This window comes from Lissotriton helveticus, chromosome 3_1 (assembly GCF_964261635.1).
Source record: "Lissotriton helveticus chromosome 3_1, aLisHel1.1, whole genome shotgun sequence".
NCBI lineage: Eukaryota > Metazoa > Chordata > Amphibia > Caudata > Salamandridae > Lissotriton > Lissotriton helveticus.
The window spans coordinates 1,824,675,619-1,824,701,000 of record NC_136061.1 but is presented as its reverse complement, the minus strand read 5'-3'; the positions used below and the strand labels follow the sequence as shown (position 1 = coordinate 1,824,701,000).

General features: G+C 45.3%; 1 long non-coding RNA gene across 2 annotated transcripts in view; it reads right to left on the bottom strand.

Moving 5' to 3' along the window:
- LOC144825173 (uncharacterized) overlaps window positions 1–25,382 on the bottom strand; it is a 406,218-nt gene that overhangs the window by 329,374 nt on the left and 51,462 nt on the right. Inside the window, exons 2-3 of one of the 2 annotated variants that reach the window (XR_013609314.1) lie at window positions 3,783–4,022; window positions 2,867–3,463 (exon numbers count right to left, since the gene is read on the bottom strand). The exons of the other annotated variant lie outside the window; for it this stretch is intronic. This is a non-coding gene — a long non-coding RNA (uncharacterized LOC144825173). Of the gene's footprint in view, window positions 1–2,866; window positions 3,464–3,782; window positions 4,023–25,382 lie in introns of those variants that run through there. 2 annotated transcript variants of the gene reach the window in all.

The window sequence follows — 25,382 nt, the reverse complement described above, 5'->3', positions numbered from 1 at the left end:
GAAGCCATGCACCCGCCCTCTAATAGCAAACACAAATGTCCCGCAGATGCACACCCCGGGACATTTTATGAGCTGCGCCTGAGAGGTCGCCCTCCCTAGGACCATGATGCATTTGTTAGTATAAACGCATACTAACCCTACTTACACATGTGTAGTACAGCGACCAGAATGTAGTGAAGAAGCAGAGGAAGCATAAAATCTAAAAACATAAATCCTACCAGAAGTCGGATGACATAGTTCAATAAGCTGACGACCATGGCATAAGTAGAAACAGCTACACAAAGAAAACGGGTCTTCAGCACAACGCAAGCAATTTTGAAATATTGGTGAGTGCTGCCTTCTTTTTACCTTTTCCCGCTCGTTGCCAAATTTATATAGTGAAGAGGCAGACAGCAGTGGATCCGATAAGTAGATTTATTACAGGAAAACAAGACACCTGAAACAGCCACCAACAGGAGCAGACTGCAAGGCAACCGTCTTCTCCAGCACGTGTACAAACTCCGCAAGGTTCCCCTCAAGACAGCCCTACATTCTAACATTACATACTTAGATTCTAGTAGAATTACATACTAACATTCTACTATGAATTACATTGGAATACTACACAGAGCACATGACTTTACAGCAATGAACTCATGGTTACATCCACGACTCTTAAGACCAGTAGCAGTGAGTAGTTCGCTTCCCACTCCCTGTATTGTAAAAACGCAAACTAAGACTACTTCCACAGGTATGCTACAGCGCACAGAGAACATCACTTTCCAGCAATGAGCTCACAATTTAGGCTCACGGATTAAACCCCGTGTCTTCAGACCAGTAGGGGTGAGTAGTTTGCTTCCCACTCCCTATATACTATAAACGCATACTAACACTACTTACACACTTATACTACAGCAGCTAGTATCCTACAGTGCCCAGAGCCCATCAATGTACACCAATCAGATCGGTATAGTATAAACGCACGGTAGCGGTCAGTAGTTCGCTTCCCACTCCCGGTATGGTATAAACGCCTACTAACACTACTTGCACACGTATACTACAGCGCCCAGAGCCCTTCCATTTACAGCAATCACCTCGGTTTCATCCCCTAATCTTCACACCGGTAGGCGTGAGTACTTTGCTTCCCGCTTCCGATATAGTATAAACGCATCATAGCAGTCAGTAGTTCGCTTCCCACTCCCTATATGGTATAAACGCCTACTAAAACTACTTGCACATGTATGCTACAAAGACCAGACCACTTCACTTTACAGCAATTACCTCACGGTTTAGGCTCTCGGTTTCATACCCGAGTGTAGCACCATATCATATCAGCACCATGTCACTCTGAGCAACACCGCACTTTCAGACCGGTAAGAGTGACTACTTCGCTTCGCACTCCCCCACAGAGGTTACATTACTCCTACCCTCTTTTCCAACTTTTTTCGCCCTTTTTTCCCCTTACTCGCTTCAACGGAATCACCAAATGGCAGTCAATACTTCCTAGTTACAACCGTTGGCAGCAGCAAGCTTGTGCTCGTAACGTCTCAGCCAATCAGATGGCAGAATTCGCAAATATCGATATCTGTAAATTTCGATATTTCTCAAAAACTACTGAACGGATTTACACCAAATAAACAAAAGCATGCTTTCTAGACCAAACCCCATCTCCCTGACAAATTTTGGGTAATTCCTTTCACCCGTTCGACCTGTAGCCTTGTCTAAAGTTTCTTATAGAAATTAACATGGAGAAAACCCGTTTTGGGACCCCCCTTTTATCTCGGCCCCCTTTGACAAATCACCCCCATACTTTCAACATAGGAGCTGATATGAACAAAGAATTGTTTTAGATAATTTCATTCATCAAACGACGCCAAAGTTATAAGCAAAACAAAAAATGCTCTTCCTATGGAAACTCGGTCCTAGCTTTAACTACCTACTTGCAAACACCAGTAGGGAATATATATATTCCCTACTGGCAGGCACCAGTAGGTAGCTTTAGTTAGGACTACAAATGACAAATCTTCATGACATTTTCCCAAAAAAGTGTCCCAGTGATTCTTGATGTCATCAGTGATGTGAATGACCATGTTATGAGTTATGTAATATGTGAGGTAATATGTTAGGTCATAGGCATATTGCTACACAACACAAGGCTGTAACTTTGCGAAATAGATTTATTGAAAACAAGTTAAAGTGTTGTGTTAATGCACGCTAGCATAGCCTGTTTACATTGTTTTAAACACAAACATGGTATGTCATGGAACTTAAGTTCAGTCCAGACATGGGTAGTAACTGGTTGCTTCACCAGTGACCATTGCTATGAACATGGCCACACTATCTCCTGTGTCCTCTCACTCCCATCGCCCGTTCTCGGGGGTCAGACGCATCCTTCTGTGAGGTCTCGGATCCTGCAGTATTCTGAGTGCTGCGCCTTCTAGAGTCTGGCACTGGTGCCAGGCTGCTACTGTGACTGGAGGCATCCTCACTTTCACCTCTCCCCATCATACTGCTGGCAGCAAGAGCATTGGTCTGCATCTGATCCACAACATTAGTCACTTGGACCAGTCCCTTGACAATATCTCTGCAGCAATGGCTCATTTCTAACTGCATGGCTATTGCATGTCATGATAGTTGTGCTGTGTCAGTACTGAGGGGCATATTATCAAGAATGGAGTTATGATCATCGCTGCTTTAGCGGCAGGAAACTGCCGCTAAAGCGGCGATAATGGGCTTGATAATATGCTGTCGAGAATTCCCATAGAAGCCCATGTTCACACTAGAACATGGGCTTCTATTGGAATTCACAAGGGTACATTATCAAGCCCATTATCGCCGCTTTAGCAGCAGTTTCCTGCAGCTAAAGCGGCGATACGTTTAACTCCATTTCTTGATAATATGCCCCTTAGAAGGTTGGTGGCCTTAGTGTATCCGAGTCCAAGTAATTGTGTGTGTCTTTTGCGATGGGAACCCTGATCCTCCTTTAGCACCTTGCATAGCTCCCTGAGTACTCCAGTCAGTTCTCCAAAATCTTCCATGTTCTCCCTGCGACCGTCCAGCACAGCAATAGTTAGATTATTCATGCTTTCACATGCACGTGTTGTAAGGTTTCCCTGCATTAAAAGCATGTGTTTCACCTGCAGGTGCTGTACCCTTAACATGGCAATCTCCAGCCTATCATGCAACTTGGATGTCTCGACAGCGCCAGATCTCAAGAGTGCTGATGCCCTGCTTCTCTGAACTTGTGTGTTCCTACAGCACAGCTGCTGTCTGGATGTGGGTGTCACTACTGTTTCTGATATTGTGGGCTCAGGTTGTCCATCATCCTCACTTCCAAATGCTTGCAATGGAGCCACAGTGGTCCTGCGTTTCCTCGGTGCTGGTGTGGTGGGTGTAGGTGAGACAGCTATGTCGTCTTCTGACTGGGACTCACTCTCAGCTGGTGCATGGTCATCAGTCTCCTCAGACTCTTGGTCACATGTATCTGTGATTTAAAACAGTGCGTTATTAATTTTCTGTTAGAACATGTTTACTAATTTTGTACAAAATTATGTACAATAAAATATTTATAAATTACAATGTGTGTGTGTAGACTAACTTCCATGGTGCAATGTGTTTTAAATCATCATGTTTTCTAGACACCAGACTTCCCTTGTGCTTTTGCTGACTACAATTCCCATAATGCATTGGTGTGTCATAAGTAAAACATGTAGTGGATTACTTTTTCCTGCACAAGCCTGATCTGATTTACACTGGTTGTTAGCAGACACTGAAATGTGGAAATAAAGTTGCATGCATCTTACCTTGGGAGGTACAGGGTGGTGCAGAAGAATCAATTGTTGTGACTCCACCTCCTGCCTCTGGCTGCAGGGTGGACTCCACAAGGTCCTCCATGACTGTGGGGCTGACTTGGGGTGATGGTCCACCTCCAGTTTTTTTAGCCTCTGCAAGCCTCTTCGCAACCTTTTCTTTTTCACGACTGCGCAGGCCGTGCCATCTTTTGCGCAGATCTCCAATGCTGCGGTGTGCGGTGTCTTATAATCCTATAAATAAAACCAAATATAAGGATGCTTTGACAACATATAAAGCCATGATTGTAAAGGCAAAAAAAGAGTACTATATGATGCAAATCGAGCAGGCAAAGAACTCTACTAAAAAATTATATGATATAACTAAAGCCCTTTCGGGTAACACCCCCGATCTGACTCCACCTCAAACAGAAGATATGTGCAATGCCCTGGCCACCTTCTTCTTCTCTAAGGTGGACGAGATTTACCAATCCTTTATGGCTAAAACCATGCATACCAAGGTTCTTAACATTACTCAGGAGGCCCCACGATCTACAGAAATATCATCTTTTTCTGATTTTACACCTCTTACAGAAGATCAGGTATTAAAAATTGTATCGACAATCAAAGCTGGATCCAAGCTGGATCCTTGTCCATTGTCAGCACTTATACCGGTGATGGATTCGATTATACCAGTCCTGACACAAGTCTGCAACTCCATCCTGCAATCAGGGATATATCCCCTTAATTTAAAAACCACACTGCTCAAACCACAATTAAAAAAACCAGGTGCCGATAAGTCAGAATTAAAAAATTATCGACCCATTGCCAGTCTCCCGTTCATGGCCAAAGTGGTGGAAAAGGCCATGAACATACAACTGACTGAGTATATAGAAACCCATAAAAAGCTGGACGATACTCAGTATGGCTTTCGTAAATACCACGGGACTGAAACCGCCCTTATTAAAGCATCTGAAGATGTAAGAATAATAAGAGATCAAGGTGGTACAGCGGTGTTGGTACTGCTGGACCTTTCAGCAGCTTTCGACACGGTCGACCATAGTATTTTGGTCGACCGTGTCGGAAAAATGGGCATATCGTCCACGGCTAGAGCCCTCCTTGCTTCCTTTCTCTCCGAGAGAACGCAGGCCGTCACTCTTGGCCCTTACCAATCTGCTAAGTTGTCACAACCGTGTGGGGTACCTCAAGGCTCATCCCTGAGTCCGACACTTTTTAATATCTATGTGTCGGACCTGGCCAATGTCATCAAAGCACATGGGATGAGCCTTACCTCCTACGCGGATGACACTCAATTGGTGATGGCAATAAGAGGTGATGGAGAGGAGGTAGCTAAAAGATTCCAGAGAGGTCTGACGGAAATTGGCGAGTGGATGGCAGTGAACTGCTTAAAACTTAACTCGGAAAAAACCGAGGTAATGATTTTCGGACAACTCTCACCAGAATGGCCGGCCTCGTGGTGGCCCCAAACTTTTGGTGTTCCCCCCAATCCAGTTACAAAAGTAAGAAACCTAGGAATACTTTTTGATGACCACCTAAATTTCATGGATCACGCTAACAAAGTGGCCTCAATAGCCCATCATAAACTACGCATGATCCGGAAAATAAGTCCTTATCTCCCCACTACTGCCATCAAAACTCTGGTGAGCTCATTAGTCCTGACCTCCCTTGACTATTGCAATGGGCTTTTTATTAATTCCCAAGTTAGAGTGATAAAAAAACTACAGACCATACAGAATGCGGCAGCTCGTCTTGTTCTGGGAATCCCTAAGTTTGCCCCTCTCTCTAATGCCATCTCAAAATTACATTGGCTGACGATCCAAAACAGATTCAGATTCAAATCACAGTGCATTGTTTACAAAGCACTAAATAAACAGGGCCCGCAGTTTCTTCAATACCATTTATGTCCTTACCAACCCATACGCCAGCTGCGTTCAACTAACAGCAACCAACTAATGGTACCTCGCACCAGAACAGTGATGTGGGGAGACCGACGGTTTGTGGTAGCGGCTTCCAAGCTTTGGAATTCGCTACCCCAGGAAATCAGAGCATGTCCCACATTGCTCCAGTTCCGCAAAAAACGGAAAACCTGGCTATTTCATAAATAAGATCATGGTATAGAATAGAGGTCTGAGCATGGCGGCTTACTCAACATTAAGCTGGCAAATTATCAGCGCCAAGACACCTTAGGGTATATGCTGCGCTTTATAAATGCTAATAAATAAATAAATAAATAAATAAACTCCCACTGCATCAATTTTGGTTTGCATTGCCAGCCACAGTTTTCTTTTTTCTGATTCTGGGACTTGCAAAGACAGTTTATCAAATAATTTGTCATGGCTCCTGACCACCTCTTCAATTAGCAATTCCAATTCCTTCTCTGAGAACTTCTTCTGCCTTTTTCTCTCCTTCAGGGGTGTTTCCTTTGCCATGCTGATGTCTGTAACATTTCAAACTCACAACATTTTCTCAATTGCTGTTCTCCAGTGTTCTTCCTCCTCCTCCCTCTTAGCACACAGGTAACTGCATGGGTGTTGCCACTTCCTGGTTCTGACATCATCAAGTTGCATAGTGTTCTGGGAATCGGAATTTACGACTTGCAAATAGCGATATCGCAATTTTTTTGCGATTATTTTGTTGCATCGCCTTTTGCGACACGCAAACTGCCAGTCGGTAAAAATCGCAAATTGCAAGTCACAAAAGTATGTTTTGATGTATATGCCCCTTAATCTCCCTGTGCCTAACAAGAAACGAATGTGTCCTCATGTAATGCAACTGGTGCTATGTAAAGCACCCTGATTCCCGATTCGGGTCAAGTTTGCGCTATATAAAACTGTAAAATAAAATAAAAAGAAATAAAAAAAATATGCAAAGTGAACATAAACAATCTGGTAATCTTGTACAGAATGCAGAACTAAAACCAAGAAAACTTTTTGTAGAAGATGTAGATTTAATGCAGGAATTATTTGAACTGGAAAATGAGTATTCAGGTGTCATGAATGAATGGAATGTGGATAGTGTATTAGAGAGCCAAGTACTATGGGTATTTGAGGAGGGGGGTTCACTTTCCAAACCCAAGTCGAGAATAGTGCCTTTTTATACCAATGATCTTATTGATCAATTTTCAGAAGTGGTTATTAAGAAATTAGGAGATTTACATACCAAGGAACCTAGGGCCAGATGTAGGTGTCAAAATACCGGTCGGAATCGGCCGAAAATACCGATTTTTGGCTGTTTCCGACCGGTATTTTGACATTGGTATGTAGGGGCACTGAAAACATACAGATTCGGTAATTTTACCGAATCGGTAATTTTACCAAATCGGTAAAATTACCGATCGGTAAAATTACCGAATCTGTATTTTCCTATGTAGGTAGCACTTCTAACAGTGCTATAGGGCCTTTATAATTCGTTATTTACCATGTAATACAATTGCATGGTAAATAACGATTTCTTGTGTACATGCACATCTGTGCATGTACACCTGTGCCATGTGGCACACAGACATGCCCTAAGGGCATGTCTGTGTGCCACATGGCGCACAAGCCAGGTACAGGGGTGCAACAGGGTGTCAAAGTGACACCCTGTCCCCCTTGTAAATTCGGTATTTTTACCGATTCGGTAATTACCGAATCGGTAACTGCCATTGAATCCTATGGGCTTCATGGCCCATAGGAATCAATGGCAAATACCAATTCTGTAATTACAGAATCGGTAAATACCGAATCATACCGATTCGGTATTTGTTACCGATTTTCTACCTACATTTGAATTACCGATTCATGAATACCGAATCGGTAAAATTCGGTATTTATGAATCGGTAATTCACATTTACCTACATCTAGGCCCTAGTGCGAGGTATGAGTTTGAGAAGGGCTATAAAATAATAATGAATACATTGTTTAAACCTCCAGATATAGTGGTGTGAAAGTCTGACAAGAGGGGCAATGAGGTTATGTGGTCAAAGGAAACTTATATGGAAGAAGCCTACTGTCAATTGAATGATATATCTTGTTACAAGGCAGTTGATCACGTCCATTTTAAAAGAGTGCAAACTGAGGGGGATATTCAGAAGAACGTGTGATAAACATTGCAAATTTTGCTTAATGCATCTTTGCACATCGCAGTCAATCACAACAAAAAAACACCGTCTCAATGTCCAATTCCCAACCCGGTGGCACCATGAGATAGCAGCAGGATAATGCGCCAAATGACTGCAAAAAAATCAACGCAACGCACAAAAAATGCGAAACACGAATGCCAAAAATGTTGCAATGCCCCAAATCGCAATACAAAAATATGCGACAACCAGCTACAGGCCTGCAATTCCCACGCGTCATGCAGGAAAATGCACTATAAAAGCAACAAAAAAAAACACCAACACCAAAGCAAACTGCGTAGCACCATTGATGCACCCGGTCCGAATGCAGAGGACAACCCGAACCCCAGAAGCCCCACGGAGGACCAGTCAGGAACCCCATGTTCAGGGAAGGGCAAGGAGAAGAGGAAGAGGAAGACAGGGTTCAGACCGTAGGAAGAGTGCATCATCGTCTCGGAGGTGACAGAACACCACCAACAACTCTTCGTCACCTCCATTGCATCATTGGCAACACAAACGGAAATATGGCAGTCCATCGTCAACAATGTCAATGCAGTAGAGTGTCAAGGAGGTCAATGAAGGACATTAAGAGGTGCTTGCATGATGTGCAAAGCCAGACCAAACAGAAACTAGTCGCCAACAGGAAGACAGCAAAGGTGACTGGAGGTGGAAGTCCTGCGCCACAGGCGGAGCTAGATGAGCTAGAGGAAATGGTGGCCACAGTCACCAGTGTGGAAATGGTGCAAGGAGTTGGGGGTCTGGACACAGCTCGATATGACCATAGCGAACAGCAACAGGGTGAGTAACGACCAGGGACTGGGGGACGGGGGGAGATGGGCTCAATGGCACCCATGCACAAACATATGTAGCACACTGCACTGTCCCTGATACCCGTGGCACACTGCAGCACACATAGAAACACGATGCAATTGTGCAGAATCCAGAAAAGCAGTGGCTTTGTGAGCCACACTGACTATGCAAGTGACACAGCATGACCGATAGCATGGCTGCAGTTAAAATAATTGACATGGTTCACAATTCGACATTGAGGTGGCCCAGTGTGGATCACATTCTTAAAGGAGCAGGTCACACTCTGACATCCAAGTGCACCCACAAGCCATGACGTCCATAACACATCGGCAGGCAAACAATGCACAAGACCACAAAATCTGTTCAAGAGCACAAAAGACCCAAGTCGCAAACATCCCAGCCCCTGAAAAGCACGCAAGTCAAAGGCACACCGCCTGAAAGGGATAAGGGTCCGCGATATCTGAGCTGTAGGGGCGACTCTCCCCCAATGCAGCACACATACATAGCAATCACAGCACATCAACACTGATGGCAATATGGTACAAAGTGCAACACCTACACCACAGGACAGAGGACACAACAGGTTCTGCTTGTGTGTGGTAACTGGCCACTCACATCTGGCATTGCAAGACACTGTGAGATGATAATGTATGAGTACGACTACGCATCCATCATGTAGTCTAAAATTCCACTGTCTCCAATCAAATAGCCAGCTCCACCACAACAGTCACAATGTACATTGTCATGTAGTCTGTATGGGTAAACATCACTTATCCCATCTTGCTAGTACTAGTTTTGTTTTAAGTATACCATATCTAAATTTTAAGTACAGGCTTTTTGCTAGGGGTGGTTGGATCTCATCTAAAAAGTCTTCAAAAAGTGGAGAGTCCTTGAAATCAAGAAAACTACGTGTAATGGATCCACATGAGTCGCCATTTTGGTAATTGTGTGTGTTATATAAGAACAAAATCTTGCCTTGACCAGAGTCTTACATCTTTGTCTCAAACACGCTGGATCATCCCAAAAATGGGCAAGGCCTATCCGATAAAACCAGTTTTTAACATACTTAAGCCAAGGGTTAGTAGTAAAAACATCAAGGTTCTTAACTTCCAATATTCCTTGTCTATAATCTACAAGATCCAGAGTACTCCAGAGTCTGACCCAGAGCAAAAGTGGCCTAAGTAATGCAAGGTGATCTGTTCTTTTCATGTTTTCATGTTTAAGTCCATAAATAATGGTACAAGTGGAGTACATTTGGGCAGTCTCAAAAGCCTTCTATAAAAAGTGTTTTCACTAATCGTAAAGATGTTACCTGCCTTTACACCCCAGATTTCTGCTCCATATAAAGCACCAGATTGGGCCTTAAATTTAAAAACTTCTAGTGCTTGTGAGATGGACTTGCTTAGACTTGCCCCATGGCGCTTTATGATAGGTAAAGTACTCTGATTGAAAATAGTTTTACTCTTTTCAATTTGCGTTTTCCATGAGGTTGATGAATCTAGGGAAACCCCCAAGTACGAGAAGTTTGAAACCAGTTCAAGCCTTTGGCTATTTAGAAAGAATTGCCCTTTAAATGATTTATGGGGATTTATGGACATACATTTGGTTTTTTTCGTATTTATTTCTAGACCTTTTGAGTCACAATACATTTGAAAGGAATTTAGAAGTGTTTGTAGACCCATGGGCGTTTGCGAAATCAGAATTGTATCGTCCGCAAATAGGAGTGAGGGGACCCTCACACCATTCAGTTTTGGGGAATCATTATTGCATTTATCTAAGTATTCTGGGATGTCGTTGACAAATAAGGAAAAAAATGTAGGGGTCAACACACATCCTTGGCGGACTCCCCGTCTAATAGGTATGGGTTCTGTTAGTTCCCCTTTTGGGCCCCAACGTACTCTTGCAAAGTTATTATCATGTAATCGTCTAATCTGCTGGAGTATACATGTTGGTAAACCCAGTGCAAGCAAACAATCCCATAAACGATCCCGCAAAACTAAATCAAAAGCTGCCCTAAGGTCAACAAAAGCTACATAAATATGTCCTTTTAATAAAGAAACATATTTCCAACAAATGCAACAAAACCTAAATACTTGGTCTATCGTGCTTGTGTTCCGTCTAAAGCCTGCTTGGAACTTTGTAAAGATCTCATTCTCATCGATCCACAAATCCATTCGATTTAAAAGATGCCTTGAAAAGATTTTTTGTAAAATGTCTAAAAGACAAATGGGACGATAGTTAGAAGGATCATATCTATCTCCCTTCTTAAAAACTAAGATAATTTCTGCTCCCCGCCAGCTATCTGGTAAATTCCCTACAGCCATTAATATATTAAAAAGCTTATTTATGTAAGGCGCCCATACACTGATCTCATGCTTGTACAAGTCCCCCGGTATTTTATCTAGTCCTGGGGCTTTACCGTTTTTTACAGCGGTTATTGCCAACTCTGTTTCCTCAAGACTAAACTCTATAGTGTTTACAAGTGAGGCCAACCGTGAGCTGTTTCCATCAACAGTCACCTCACTACCTGGTGCTTCATACAAGTGGGTAAAATGGTTAACCCAGGTTTGCTCACCAATAAACACTTCATCCGGTGACCTTTCTCCAATTTTCTCGTTAGCAACCAGTTTCCAGAAGCCCACATTATCCTTTGCTTTAACGGCTGTTAACATGTTCTCCCAACATTCCTCATCCCAGTTAATTCTAGCCTTTTTCTGCACCCTCCTGTATTCTTGCCTTAAGGTCCTAATTATATGTGGTTTTTTACTCTTGATTGCCTCTAGGAGTGAACCCTTACAGTTTCGACATTCCTTATTGTACCAGGGTTTAATGCCAATAGAGGTAGTTTTTTGCAGTTTTTTTTTATTTGGCATTTTCGACACGAAAGGTACCAAGGCTTTAAAGAATTCAGTATGTAGGTCAATAAAAACCTTACCCTCTACTGGTTGGAGCGAATGTTTAACAAAAGTATCAGCAAAAAGTAAATAAATGCTGGATAATGCCTCTTTATTACTCAATAAGCTAGCCCATTTAAGGGAACGCCTATTGTTGCTCATCAAAGGGCCATTAGTAATTGGAATATCCAACATAGTATAATCCATCGGACTCCTAGTACTAGGGATTAATCTATGGTCCATTGACAAGTGCAATGGTCGATGGTCACTTTCATACCTAGGGTCAATTACGAAGTCAGATAGGGAGGACCAAATATCAAAAGATACCAAAATATAGTCAATGCTACTTTGGGAATCGTTTTTAACAAAGGTTGGTGCTTTTGGGGAATCTGATGGAAAGCATAAACTATTCACTATCCAACACCCAAAAGCGCTATGCAATGTAATGGTATGCGATGTAAAAACCGCGTTGTAAAGGCAGGCGTTGTAATAGCCTGCGTTGTAACGTCATACATCCGTCTGTATGTAAACATCTACAAAGCGTCAACATACATGGGACACTCAGTTAACCTGTATCTCCCCTTTACATTGCAGAGAGACAATCAACAGTTTCTTCAGAGCAGACCACAAATCTCATCAGTGATGATGAAGAGGACAACCTGCACATATGCTCCAACACCCTCCACCAGCTAATGTATAGCTTCCGCACCCCACCCCCAGGAGCAGGGCAGCCCAGCTGCCTCGAGGTGACCCCCACCCCCTGCACAGACCACACAGCAGGAAACACACACCACCATGGCTGTCTTCCAGGACCCCACCGACCAACACATGGAATTGCAACACCGTGTGCTGGGTTGCCAGGAGGAGATGGCTGATCAGCAGCGGGTAGGTTTCGAGCTTGTGGCAGCCAAACTTGATGCCATATGTGGGTGTCTGAGTCCCATCAGGGACCACTTACAGTCCCTAACAGACACCCACTGTCTGCACCATGCTCCCCGACAATCCTTGGCTGACATCGCTGGGGCCATTACACAGATACCAGAACTGTCTAGTCAGACAGGCACCAGCGAAGACAGCACAGAGTTGGCACAGATGCGCAGGACAATGGACACCATGGAGCAGATGCTAGCTGGAAGTATGGTTGCCACCGTGGAACACCAGTACGATGTAGTTGGGATCTTCCATGCCTTGCAGTTGCTCATCTTGCCATTGCTGCCACTGAGCCTGTCCCAGATAACTGCAGCGGTAACTTCGGCACACACTCTCCGACCCCTGATGTGTCAGTAGCACACAGTGCTGTAGCCCTATCACCTTCGCACCCTGATGTGTCAGTAGCACACAGTGATGCAGCCCTATCACTTCGCACCCTGATGCATCAGTGGCACACAGTGATGCAGCCATAACACCATCAAACACACCTGACACACCAGACATAGAAGACGTATCAGAGGAGTAAGATGTAGATGGTAATGACTGTGTGAGGAAGGAGGTAGTAGCATCCATCCCCACCACATGGCCTGTCCCTGCCTGGTTCAGCGAAATGCATCATGCCCTGGGACAACACCTCCCACTGTCCCCCAGAACACCCTGCGACATTCACCTGGACCCCAACATGGACTGCCATATCTTCACTGGTTACCAATTCCTCAGCAATCCAGCTGCGGACTGCACTCTCCCTCTTAAAATTCACTTTTCATTCCCCAAAAGACTCTGGTTGGCCCACCACTGGGCTACCATGTAATGTGGGCTTGGCATGGCCATGTACAGCTGCGGCATTCAACAGAATGTGAATAAAACATTCAAAATCACACACATGTGTGATGTCTATGTTCACTCAAGTATGAAAGTATGGATGGATGTAGGAACATTGATTGCACAAGAAGGTACACCCTGGTAAATGACATCAATGCGCATGTTGGACCCTGAGCCACATGGTCAATTTGATGACCGTGCAGGTGTGAACTATCTGTGGCCTCATTGCACTTGAATAACAATTTTGCAACCCCCCAACATAGGCACACGTCCATGTATTAAATAGGACTGTGTGTAGAAATGACAAAATCGGTAGCAGGCCAGTAGTGGTGTCCTCCATCACATGAGACAACAGAACGTCACTTTGCATATCTACTTACACACATCTGTGTGAACACAGTCTGTTTTGATGTATAACATTGCTCTAAATGACAAGAAGTTGGACACCATACTCACATTGCTGAAGACACGCAAGTGCACAGGTCTGCCAGCAACTATCCCAAACACAATGTCTGGCTCACAGAGGTGGATCAGTCAAAAGGGACCCACCCCCATTGTACATGTGTCAGTCAGTCACTCCCTGTGTGCGGACAATGCTCATTTAGGCACACAAATAGTCATTCTAATCAACACTCATCACACTTGGACACTAGTGAATTTGCATAGACTTTATTAGCATGTACGTGTGAGTAAGGGCAAGACTAGGGCCAAAACATGCAGGGGAATGCTTGAGACACTTACACGGAGCATGGGAACATGTCGAGGTGCAAGAAATTGGGAGGCAAAAATGTACACAAATCATTACGGATGGCAAGGCGCTCAGCCCACCTTGCCTTGCTGGACGAGTCATGTGATGTTTGGCATCTGCTCATTGCCCCGTGTCAGGGGACACGACTCATAGCCCATGGGATCGGCATTGTGCTGCACCAGCGGACTGCGGCGACTGTCTGCTCTGCTGACAGTGAGCAGGTGAAATGGTCCTATAAGGTCACATGTCGTACTACATTGCCATGTGTGTACTCTCCCCCCAGCAGTATGTCCGAATTGGGAACGTTGACAAACGACCCTGTGCTGCTCCGCCCATGGCACTGCATCACCTTTCACAGGTGTGTGTACACATGCGTAGTTCAACGCACATGCATTCTGAGTCCAGGCGAAGGAAGACATGTCCACTGTTGTGGTGGGATATGTGAGCATTCCCCAAGATGCAACAAGATGTGGGGACCTGTTCTGTGGGTGACAATTAGATGTGGCTGCAGGAACGTAGTTACTCATCCATGAATGCGAGCGCAGCTTCATGTGCAGTCTGTTCCAAGAGTACATCGTCGCTGAGTTCAAGGAACACCAGGGAGAGCCAATCCATTAACTGGTCCGGGTAGATGTGCTCAGTCCATGCTGTTTCACCAATCCGCAACACAGACCAATAGGGGAGTGCCTCGATGTGGTCACTGCACACGAGGAGTTGTGCAATCTCCCATGCACAACTGCCAGGACATACGCCAAAGATCAAGGCATCCCATTCACGGGTATCTCAGTGACACTCCTGTTCGTGGGCCAATAGGGGGCACACGGACAAGTCATAATCCAATTCTGCTACTGTTGCGTTGGATAGGCAGACCTCCATGGGCCACTCTAATGTGCATGATCGACAGCGGAACCAGGGCTGGACGCAGGTGATATAGGCAAAACGGAAACTCAGACAGAAACTGATTTGCAACACTGCCATTGGCAGTGATTCCAACAGATGCAGCATTCGTGCACGGTACAGTTCCACATGAAGGAGTTGTGCATGTGCCCGGGATTGCCTTCCATTGTGTTTGTTGGTCTGGTAGCACTGGCAATCCTCAGACCGGCGGCAGTTCGGTGGACGATATGCCAAAGCCCTGGGCAATGAGTCGTATGTGTGTGCAACGGTTGGAAGAATGGGTTATTTTAACCAATGTGTCAAGGGCATCCCTTGCAGGTGTAGCTAGAGCAGGGACAAGTGTGTGTGGGGTGTGGACACGTTGGTCTTTCATTAGCGCAGTTCGTGGTGTGGGAGTCGTCGGAGGCTGGTATGGTATCTCACGCAGGGTGTGCCAGTCGCATTCAAGACCAAGGTCGGATGTTATGTTGTCCTTCTGCCTTGTGTATTGAGACAAAGAAGCTTTCATACCTAATTTTAGCCTGACTACTGCTTGCATTTCTTAAATGTGATGTGGCCTTCGCGCTGACCTTGATGCCAGGTCTTAGATTTGGGGTGCACCAATTGCGAAACACACGCAGTAGTCGGCATGTATGAATGGGCCAAGGGTCCGATTGGCCTTGCACTCCTTGTTCAGTCTCTCTCTTTCTCTCTCTCTCTGTCCTTGAGTGCCTGACACACCTTCTTATCTTGGATATTGTCTTGCAGGCTGTGACTCACAGATTGTCCAGAGATGCCCCACCATGACTCTTCAAAAGAGTTGTTTGGAGACAGATTTGAATGTGATATTTTGTTTGGACTTTCAATGGTGATTGAATGAATCAGATTTTCCGTACTCATATGTATGTTAATTGTTGTAAAGGTGCAACTTCAGGTGAATGTTTTTGTTCATTATTTCATGATGTTGATGTGCAATATCGTGGTGTGGGAGAGGTGGGGGGTGCCCGGAGTAGGCCCGGGGGGGGGGGGGTTGTAATTTGGCAGCGATTAGGTTAGCATTAGCAGGAACCATCCTGTATATAGAGGCTATCTTGTCCGTTTTGTGGAATCCATTTTGTATTTCTGGCAGCCATCTTGTTTGCCATGTGCTACCACGTGCATGCCATGTGCTCTGTCCTACCTTGCTGTTGTCTGCCCTTGAAATCTGCCTAGAGACAGGTTATATTAAGCCTCTTCTGCTTCGCACATACTCAGTTGATCTTGCAGCTGCCTGAAACTGAACTCAGACAAGATGGAAGTCCTCATCCTGGGATCCTCGCCCTCCGCCTGGGACGACTCCTGGTGGCCCCCTGCCTTGGGCAGCGCACCCAAACCAACAGACCACGCACGCAACCTGGGCTTCATCCTGGACTCCTCCCTCTCCATGACCAGACAAGTCAACGCCGTCTCCTCGTCATGCTTCAACATCCTGTGCATGCTACGTAAGATCTTCCGGTGGATCCCCACCGAGACCAGGAAGACGGTCACCCAGGCCCTCGTCACCAGCCGACTGGACTACGGCAACGCCCTCTACGCCGGAACCACTGCCAAACTCCAGAAGAGACTCCAGCGAATCCAGAACGCCTCAGCAAGACTCATCCTGGACATCCCCCGTCACAGCCACATCTCCGGACACCTTAGAGACCTGCACTGGCTCCCGGTCAACAAGAGAATCACGTTCCGACTCCTCACCCACACACACAAAGCCCTACACGACCAAGGCCCAAGATACCTCAACAACCGCCTCAACTTCTACACCCCCACACGCCAGCTTCGATCAGCCAACCACGCCCTTGCCGCCGTCCCGCGCATCCGAAGAGCCACCACAGGAGGAAGGTCCTTCTCCTACCTGGCCGCCAAGACGTGGAATTCCCTCCCGACCCACCTCCGCCTGACCCAAGATCACCTCGCCTTCAGGAAGCAGCTCAAGGCCTGGCTGTTCGAGTAGTAGCGGACCCCCCCTCCCCAAGCGCCTTGAGACCCTCCGGGTGAGTAGCGCGCTATATAAATGCTTTGATTGATTGATTGATTGTTTTTCAGCTGCCACTAGAATGTAACTGTCAGGATGTGTTTGCCAAAAACAGCCACTGTTAGCTCCTCCCACTTATTGACTGTGCATTTTCTGTATGACCTTATATGTACCTAAAACCTTCTTCTTGTACTTTTACCGCCTTCTTTTGAGCCCCTGTGTGGGGCTCAAACCGCGAATTCGCAAATTTCGCCCATACTTATTAATAAACCGCAAGATGAATTCTTGTTATTAGATCGTTCTCCCCCTAAGCATATGTTCCCTTACGCTTCTCATAAGCCCGATGAGGAATCTTATACAGATCAGGATAAAGCGAAACTTGTTCTATGTTGCCCACTGCGCGTTCTGCTGTGCTTAGATCTGCTGCTCGCAAGGCCGCCCGTAATACTGCCTCTGAACTTTTAGATGACATGAAGAATTGGTAGGAAAGGGAGCAAGTATACTTTACAGAGGTGTTTGCCACAGAAGTTGTTGAATGGTTTAGGAAATATTCTGAGGAATTGGAGCCTGTTGATATAGCAAATGATTGTAAGCAAAAGCGTGATGGTCTTTTTCTCTTTTCTTAGGTGGCTGACTCTATCAGGCGCTTGGTTAAATTACGTGTTGAGGCAATCCGTTTGCGAGAGGCAAAAAAGGCAGCAGACGCAGCTGCACAAACATCTCAGACCGGCGTGGCACAAGCTTCCATCTTCGGAACAGATAAGATTATGATAGTTCATGCAAAACCTATGCGGGAAGCCGCGCCTTTGTATGTTCCTCCTAGAGGCGAGAGAACAGATGATGATAAAAGTTCTGCCGATTCGAAGGATTACTTTATTTATAATTGGGTCTATACTCCTTGGAATAGAGCGGATGTTTTGGCTCTTAAAAATGCATTGCCTGGTCCGCGTATATTCCAGCAGCTTTTTATGGGGAAGTTGAGGGTGCCATTAGCTCTTGTACTATGACTTTGCCTGATATTGATTTGTTTTTCGGATTGATATTGCTGCCTGACATGTGGAGAACTGTGCGTAAAGTTGATGAACATGCAACTTTTGGGGCATTATGGAAAGAGTTAGAACAAATGGATGTAGAGCGGGAGCCTGCACAGAAACCGTGTAAATTGATTTTAGATCTCCCTACAGCTATATCAGTTAAGTTAAAGATGATTATTCCCCCTAAAAAGATAGATTGGACTGTATTAGCATTGTGTAAGCAAAAGGCAGATGAATCGGTCTCAGATTTTTAGGTCGAGCTCGAAAGCATGCGAAGCATGCTGGAGTCCAGCTCGACTACTATAACCGTCCGTCTCCTGGGAATCTGAGACAGAGGCCGGGCACGAGCGTCGACTTAACCTCGTGGGCGTGCAAGCCCAGCCCCTGACTCAGATTCACAGCAAGACAGGCTCTCGCCCGCGTGCACACACATACTCCCACGCAGGCACACAGACCCACATATACACACGCACAGCTAACAGACACACAGTCACACATATACATACACACGCACAGCTACACACGCGCACACACACAGCTACACCCCTCACCCCCTCTTACCTCACCAGTCTTCCCGATTTTCTTCACCCGGGCCCCCTCCTGGGACCCGGGACTTCAGCTGCCAGACTTGGGAGGGCGGGGGCTGCCCGCGCATGCGCGGCATTTGTAACTGGGGATGTTCAGAATAAAATTTAGAAATGCTGCGCATGCGCGGGCAGCCCCCGCCCTCCCAGGTCTCCTCATGTTACTTTTACATTTGTGGTACAGCAGTCATTGACGTCCCACGCAGCTGCAGACAGCATCTATGTACTGATTGCTTGCTTGTATCTCGTAAAAGGCCCATGAACAACCTTCACTTCTTTTGAGAGTGATGTCCGGCCCATATTTGGGCTACGAAGTTCTTGATGAGTATCGAAAATAGCGTTTTTTGGTTTTTTTACAAATAGATTTGCATTCTAGGTACTCCCCCCAATTTACTGCATGAAAAAGAGTAATTGCCTGCAAAGCTCTTTACAATGTTCGTTTGCAAGGCCAGTTAAAAATGAACTGGCTGTTTTTGTTGTGTGCCGGCTTCCTCCCGCGAAAACAGCAATGGAAGCCGATTAACCACAAGTCTTTCTTGGCGCTGCGATTGCACATGCCGAGGAACTGCACACTGGTCAGAAAAGTGAAGACGCACAAAGCCCCATTAAATGCATGTAGACGTCATGTGAGAAGCACATTGAGCGGAAGCTTGACGCAAAGGATGAATCCTGCACCTGCATTGAGTGAGCCGATATCAATGCTCGGTGTCTGAGGCAGGATCACTTTATTGGACTACCAGATGTCTGAGGCCTGTGGGCTGTGTTTTCATGTTTGCTGGGAGAGGAAAAAACCTTAGGAGACAGTCCGCAGACCGCAGCGAAGCGAGATGCCCGAGCCCCCAGTGCTTCAAGTCAGTGCGAACCTGTAAAGACCTCGCAGGTCTGCCGACGTGCCATTCTGCACGTTTTATGTAAAATATAGACATTCTGAGACTACCCACATATTGGTATTCTGTCTCCACAGTAGAAACCGTTGTAAAAATGCAAGATGTCTTTAGTTAATTCCATTGCTCGGTTGTACTGGCGGGTGCGCTGGATGCAAGATGGACATAAATACCAATTGTTCTATAGTGCTTTAATTTGATTAAGGGGATCTATCATTTATAAGGCGAAGTGTGAGTGTGAATTCACAAGAGCTGTGTCACTTCCAAGACAGCATGTCAAACAAACAGAATCCAGCAAATCAAAAATACAAACCAACGGAAGCTGCGTTATGCACAAGGAGTAAGGTGAACTCACAAGGACCGAGCTGCTATGAAGCCAGAAGTGTGGTCATCCGACCAAGTGCCTCGTGATTTCAATTGTGAACTCACTAAGCTCCTGTCATGCACACAATAAAATGAAAAGTAGTCAAACTCAGCAGCAACATCTCACTTGTAATGCCAAAACCGAATTTATCATTACCGTGTGACTTACAAGGCGAAGGGGCAACACAACAAGGCCAGACGCAGTAGCGTCCTGACACAACTCACCAATCTCGTGTTTTGTTTCACTCCCCACAGTTTCTGAAAGCACCCGCACATCGGTACAGCTGTGTACAAAATCCCACACACACATCGAAACACAAGCACATAAAAACACAGACACGCAAATACACCAGGGCATACATAAGCACCACACACATACACATGCACACATCGAAACACAAGCATATTAAAGCACAGATACGCAAATACACCAGGGCACATATAAGCATGAACACACATGCACACATCGAAACAGAAGCACATAAAAGCACAGACACGCAAATACGCCAGGGCACATACACACGCAAATACACCAGGGCATACATAAGCACACATACACATGCACACATAGAAACACAAGCATATAAAAGCACAGATACGCAAATACACCAGGGCACATATAAGCATGAACACCCATGCACACATCGAAACAGAAGCACATACAAGCACAGACACGCAAATACACCAGGGCACATACACACGCAAATACACCAGGGCATACATAAGCACACATACACATGCACACATCGAAACACAAGCATATAAAAGTACAGATACGCAAATACACCAGGGCACATTGTGGAAAAGTAAATTTTGCCATGTTCTGTGTCCCTACGTGTTCTCCATCTTATGTTATGTGTGCATGATTAATATGCATATGTATTCCCCCTGTTCGATTTAAGATGCAATTATAGTTGTGTCCATCTCTAGTATGCCAGTTTCCAGTTCTCGTGAATACTACGAATATTAGGCCTATGTAAAGTTACGTTGCCACGTTTCCCAGTGTGCACGTTATTTCATTGTAAAGTCCCCGTTTCTAGGCCTCAAAAGGGCCTGGACACCAGAGTCAGCTCCTGTCTCCTAAACCCTCGCTGAGGAGCGATACAGCCCCCACCTGTATCCTCGACCCTTCACTTACTTCCTGCCTCGCAGTGCCCGGCTCGGCCTGGCTCTGCCTCTGAGTCTGCCAAGAGTATGTTATGATTCTAGTTATCAGTCCAGCCCTCCTTCTCTGCATTCCTAAGCTACTGAATCGCATCAATAGTTTCCGTCATTGTCTAGCCTTTACGTCTCCATGTAAGAGAAATACTGTATTAATGGTCATTTAATATTCTTCATCACGCACTACATGTAGAATAATGCATGCTCCAGTCTTAGAGTCTGTTAGCCTCTCCCCTCCTGACTCTTAGTTTATATCAACATGTCCTCTAAACATTAGATACTAGATAGGGTTTAGGTACATGTCGCCCTGACTCTCCAGACTTCAGTCTCTACTCCTAGCACAGAGTTCATAGCCCCCAGCTTCTCCTAGTAACACGTCATTGTCAGTTTGCGCGCACCATTAGGTCAGAGGTCCCGGCTCCTTAGGTAGCCCCCTCCATGTTTCCGCCCCATTTATGACATATTCTGTTACGTTTACATCACATGTCTATGTACACGCCTCTTGTTACACCCACTTTCACTCTTATCTTTCGCGACTGCTATTGACCACACCCACTGCTCCGCCTATTGTATTCGCTGTAATGCAACTGTTTTAGTATATATGCTTGTGTACTGTTATTAAAGTTAGCGCGCTCATCCCATATCCAGCCCCGGCAGCTGCCGGGCCCTGTCATCCTATTCCTGTGCAGGTTGTCCTGTTCCTGTCCTTTATGCTGTATTGAAACCTGCAAACTCCTACTACCTCGAATCTTGACTCTTATTTATTGAGCTATCTGTTATTCATTTATCCATTCAAAAATAGAGGTATTATTTATTTATTTACCACATAATGGCGCCCGAATAGGAACTTGCCCTTTCCCCACGCGCCGGTGAAGCCACGCCGGCCCCCTGACCCTCTGCAGCCGTGACGGAACTCTTCTGCGCACCGGCAGATATTTCTGCTTCAAGTATCCCTCAGGCCCACGGAGGAGACGGAGGTGGCGGTCCAGCATCCAGACGAGGCGGTGGAGGAACGCGGCGAGTCCCGACCAGAGCCCAAGCCGAGAGTCCAAGGTCCGAGGTATCCGGAGGCCCACCCGTAACAGAAGTCCGAAGTTCGTCCGTCCGGCGTCGAAGCAGTCCAGTCCAGTCCGAGGCCTTCCGTTCTTGCTGCCCGGTGAGTACCATTGCTGGGGTAGTATCTAGACAGGGTCAATCTAAATTGACTCTGGTCCGTGGGTTGGTGGTACACAGACCCAAAACGAAGTGTCCACTTTGGTGGATGCGGGTCCTAACGTGTCTCTTTATGAGACCGGTGAGTTTCGTACTGTTTTAGCAGTACATCTAGTTTCTGTTCTAGTCAGTTCTGTTTCTCGAGAAAATTCATGTATTCTGTTTCCAGTATTCCAGGTAGTATTCTGTTCGAACTGTTATTTTAAATGTTTTTCATGTATTGTAATGTCGTGGTATGAATGTGGAGTATTTATCGTGTTCATTGTGTATTGTAATTGCGTATTGTGTCTAGGTTACAGTTCAGTCATGCCCTTATTTTCTAAACTACGTCAGTTAAAAACCAGAAAAGGTCTGCTAGAAGCAGCAGTTCCTGTCCCGCCTAGGGACAGTCCAGGTCATTTTATGTATCAAAAGCATGGCATAAGTGCCATATTATATCTAGATTTATGGGTAGAGTATACCAAACAGTTAGAGGAAAAGTATAGATGGCCTGTATCAGGCACATGGGATGCCGAGTGCATCATGCGAGTAGAAGAAGCATTATGGAAAAAGAAAGCCAGACAGTCACAGAAAGATGCCATCGAGTTATGGCGCAAAGAATCTCATAAGAGAACCGAAAAAGAAATCAGAAAGTCAGAATTAAGTAGAGAATCTTTAGAACGAGCCCAAGAAAGGGAATTAATCGAGATAGGTGAACGAGTCAAAACCAAACAGTCAGACAGACAGAGGCATGCCCTTATTAAGGGTATGTATCCTCTTCTTGCCGAGGGCTTGCCAAAAGCGACCCCGGAGGCATCCAGTAATTTTCCGCCACCATTAGTTCCGACTAAGCTACGTCACAAACCGACCGCAGCTGATATTTTCATCTCGTCCTATTTGGACGACACAGTCCCGGAATATGCAAATCCTGTTCCGCCAGTCCCTGTAAATCAGGCAATTCCTGCTCCCCCAGACACCGGGGCACCCTTTGCAGTACCCGCTACGGTACCCCCGGTCCAGCCTACATTACAATTTCCCACCGCACCGGTACGACGAGTATCAGTCGACGATTCCAGTTTAGGGGCCGCAGGAGGAGGTCCTCCTGGTACCCCGCCACCACACCAACGTAGAACGTTGGCCGAGTTACATGAATGTGCGTTACAACGTACGCCCAAATTTAAGTCCGTTGCAGATATCCGACGAGCTCTTACTGAATGCCGCTATGATCCGGTTGCAGGTGATGATAGTACAGTAATATATTCCATCCGTGTAAGACGGGTGACCGGGTATTTAGACACCCTACCAGATATGAAAGGAGATCTAGACAGAATATATCGTTTCATCCGTACAGGGGATGATCCAGAAAGTATTGGCGAAGCCATGTCTCAAAGGAAAGCTGAGATCCAGCTCATGATATTAAAGTTTCTGATTAATTGTCTAATAAGAGAACAAGACTACCCGACTAAAGATCCGGCCGAAATGAGAATCCTGACAAGGTGGAGTGATAATATAGCCGAGGGTAAGCACAAGACTATCAGTAGTATAGAGAGTATGTACAAGAAAATTCGTAAAGAAATACTAAGGTTACACGAACAACGAAAAGCAGCACAAGTAAGCGAGAAAGAAAATGACTCTTCTACAGAAGAGGTAGAGGACGAGAATCCCACCAGAATAGCGTATGTAGGAAAATCTAGATTTCCAGACCGACATTCACGTCTAGACTACAAGAAAACTGTTCCTCATCCAGCACCAGAGCAAGGTTCTCTAGAACAAGTATTTCAAGCTACCGATCACATTTTGAAGTCACGAATCGGTTATAGTGAGTTAAGTACTATGCATGAACAAGAACTAGTCCGATCAGCAGTCCGATGGATTACTGATTCTACCACTTTCCCAGACGAAATAGTGGCACAAATGTTTCTGAAATTGCCCCCAGCCGAGCAACGGCTGGTGGGTATGTATATGATCCAGCACCTCATCACTCTGTATGAGGGTCAACATTCTGATCCAGGTCCGTTACACGATGTCCTGAACGAGTTACTCCAGTATAGATGGAAAGGTTTAGGTACCGATTTAATTAGTGTCATTCTAGAACAGCGCCACAAATATAGAACGTTTTTTAACCCGCATTTTGTTCATGTCTCACCCCCAGAAAGTAAACCCTTTTACATAGATAGACAGAACCCGTTACGAGAAGTACACCCAGTCAGGACAACAGATGGTGAAATGCAACGAGTGTTTGTTTACACCCCGATTACAAAGATGGAACTCTTAGAGATGAAGAAATTAATTCCTTGTCACGACAAAGATCCAGCAGGGTTCCACCGAGAATTAAAAGACATGCTCCGTATGGGAGAATACACGTATCCAGATATAATTAAAATGTTAAAGGTCCTGTTGCCCGCAGGGGTATACGAGAAACTCAAGGAAAAAGAATGGGAGGTGGGAGAGAAAAAGATCGATTGGGCAGTTCTCGAAGCTGAAGATAAGATACGAGTACCAGGTACCGGTCTAGGAGAGAAATGTAAAGAATTACCAGAACTGTTAATACAAGTTTTGCCTAGATTATTAGCCACTAAAAAGGAAGACTGGGATGCAATCTCAGCCTGTAAACAGAAACAAGACGAAGACACTAGTGATTTTTATTCTAGATTTGAAAAGTGTTTTATTATAAACAGTGGATTGAAAACGAGTAGCGAGTCATACCCTCATCTTTTTGTTACTAAATTAGTCGAGAATTCAAGTCCCCAAGTAAAGAATCGAGTTTTGAAAGTCGAAAGTACCTGGCAAGCTAATACTCCGTCCCAGATGTTACAGATGCTCCAGTACCACCAGAATAGAATCAGAGAAGAGCAAGATCATGAAAGAAAACGTATGAAAGACACGAAAATGAAAGTACTAGTTGCACAATCTGTTCCTCAAGACAGTCAGAAGAGGGGTCCGAATCAAGCAAGTCATCCTGCAGTTCCCGTTAAAGGGACATGCAATTATTGTAAACAGCCAGGTCATTATATAACGAGTGTGCAGTTCTGAAACACAATATAGCTACTGGTAAGACTAAAGAAAGACCACGTCCGCCTAGACAAGAACAAGTTTCACAGACTTCTCAGCCACAGAATGCACAGCAGATAGTTACAGCACCGCAGCCTATTGCTGCAACACAGCATGTTACACAACAGATGTACCAGTATG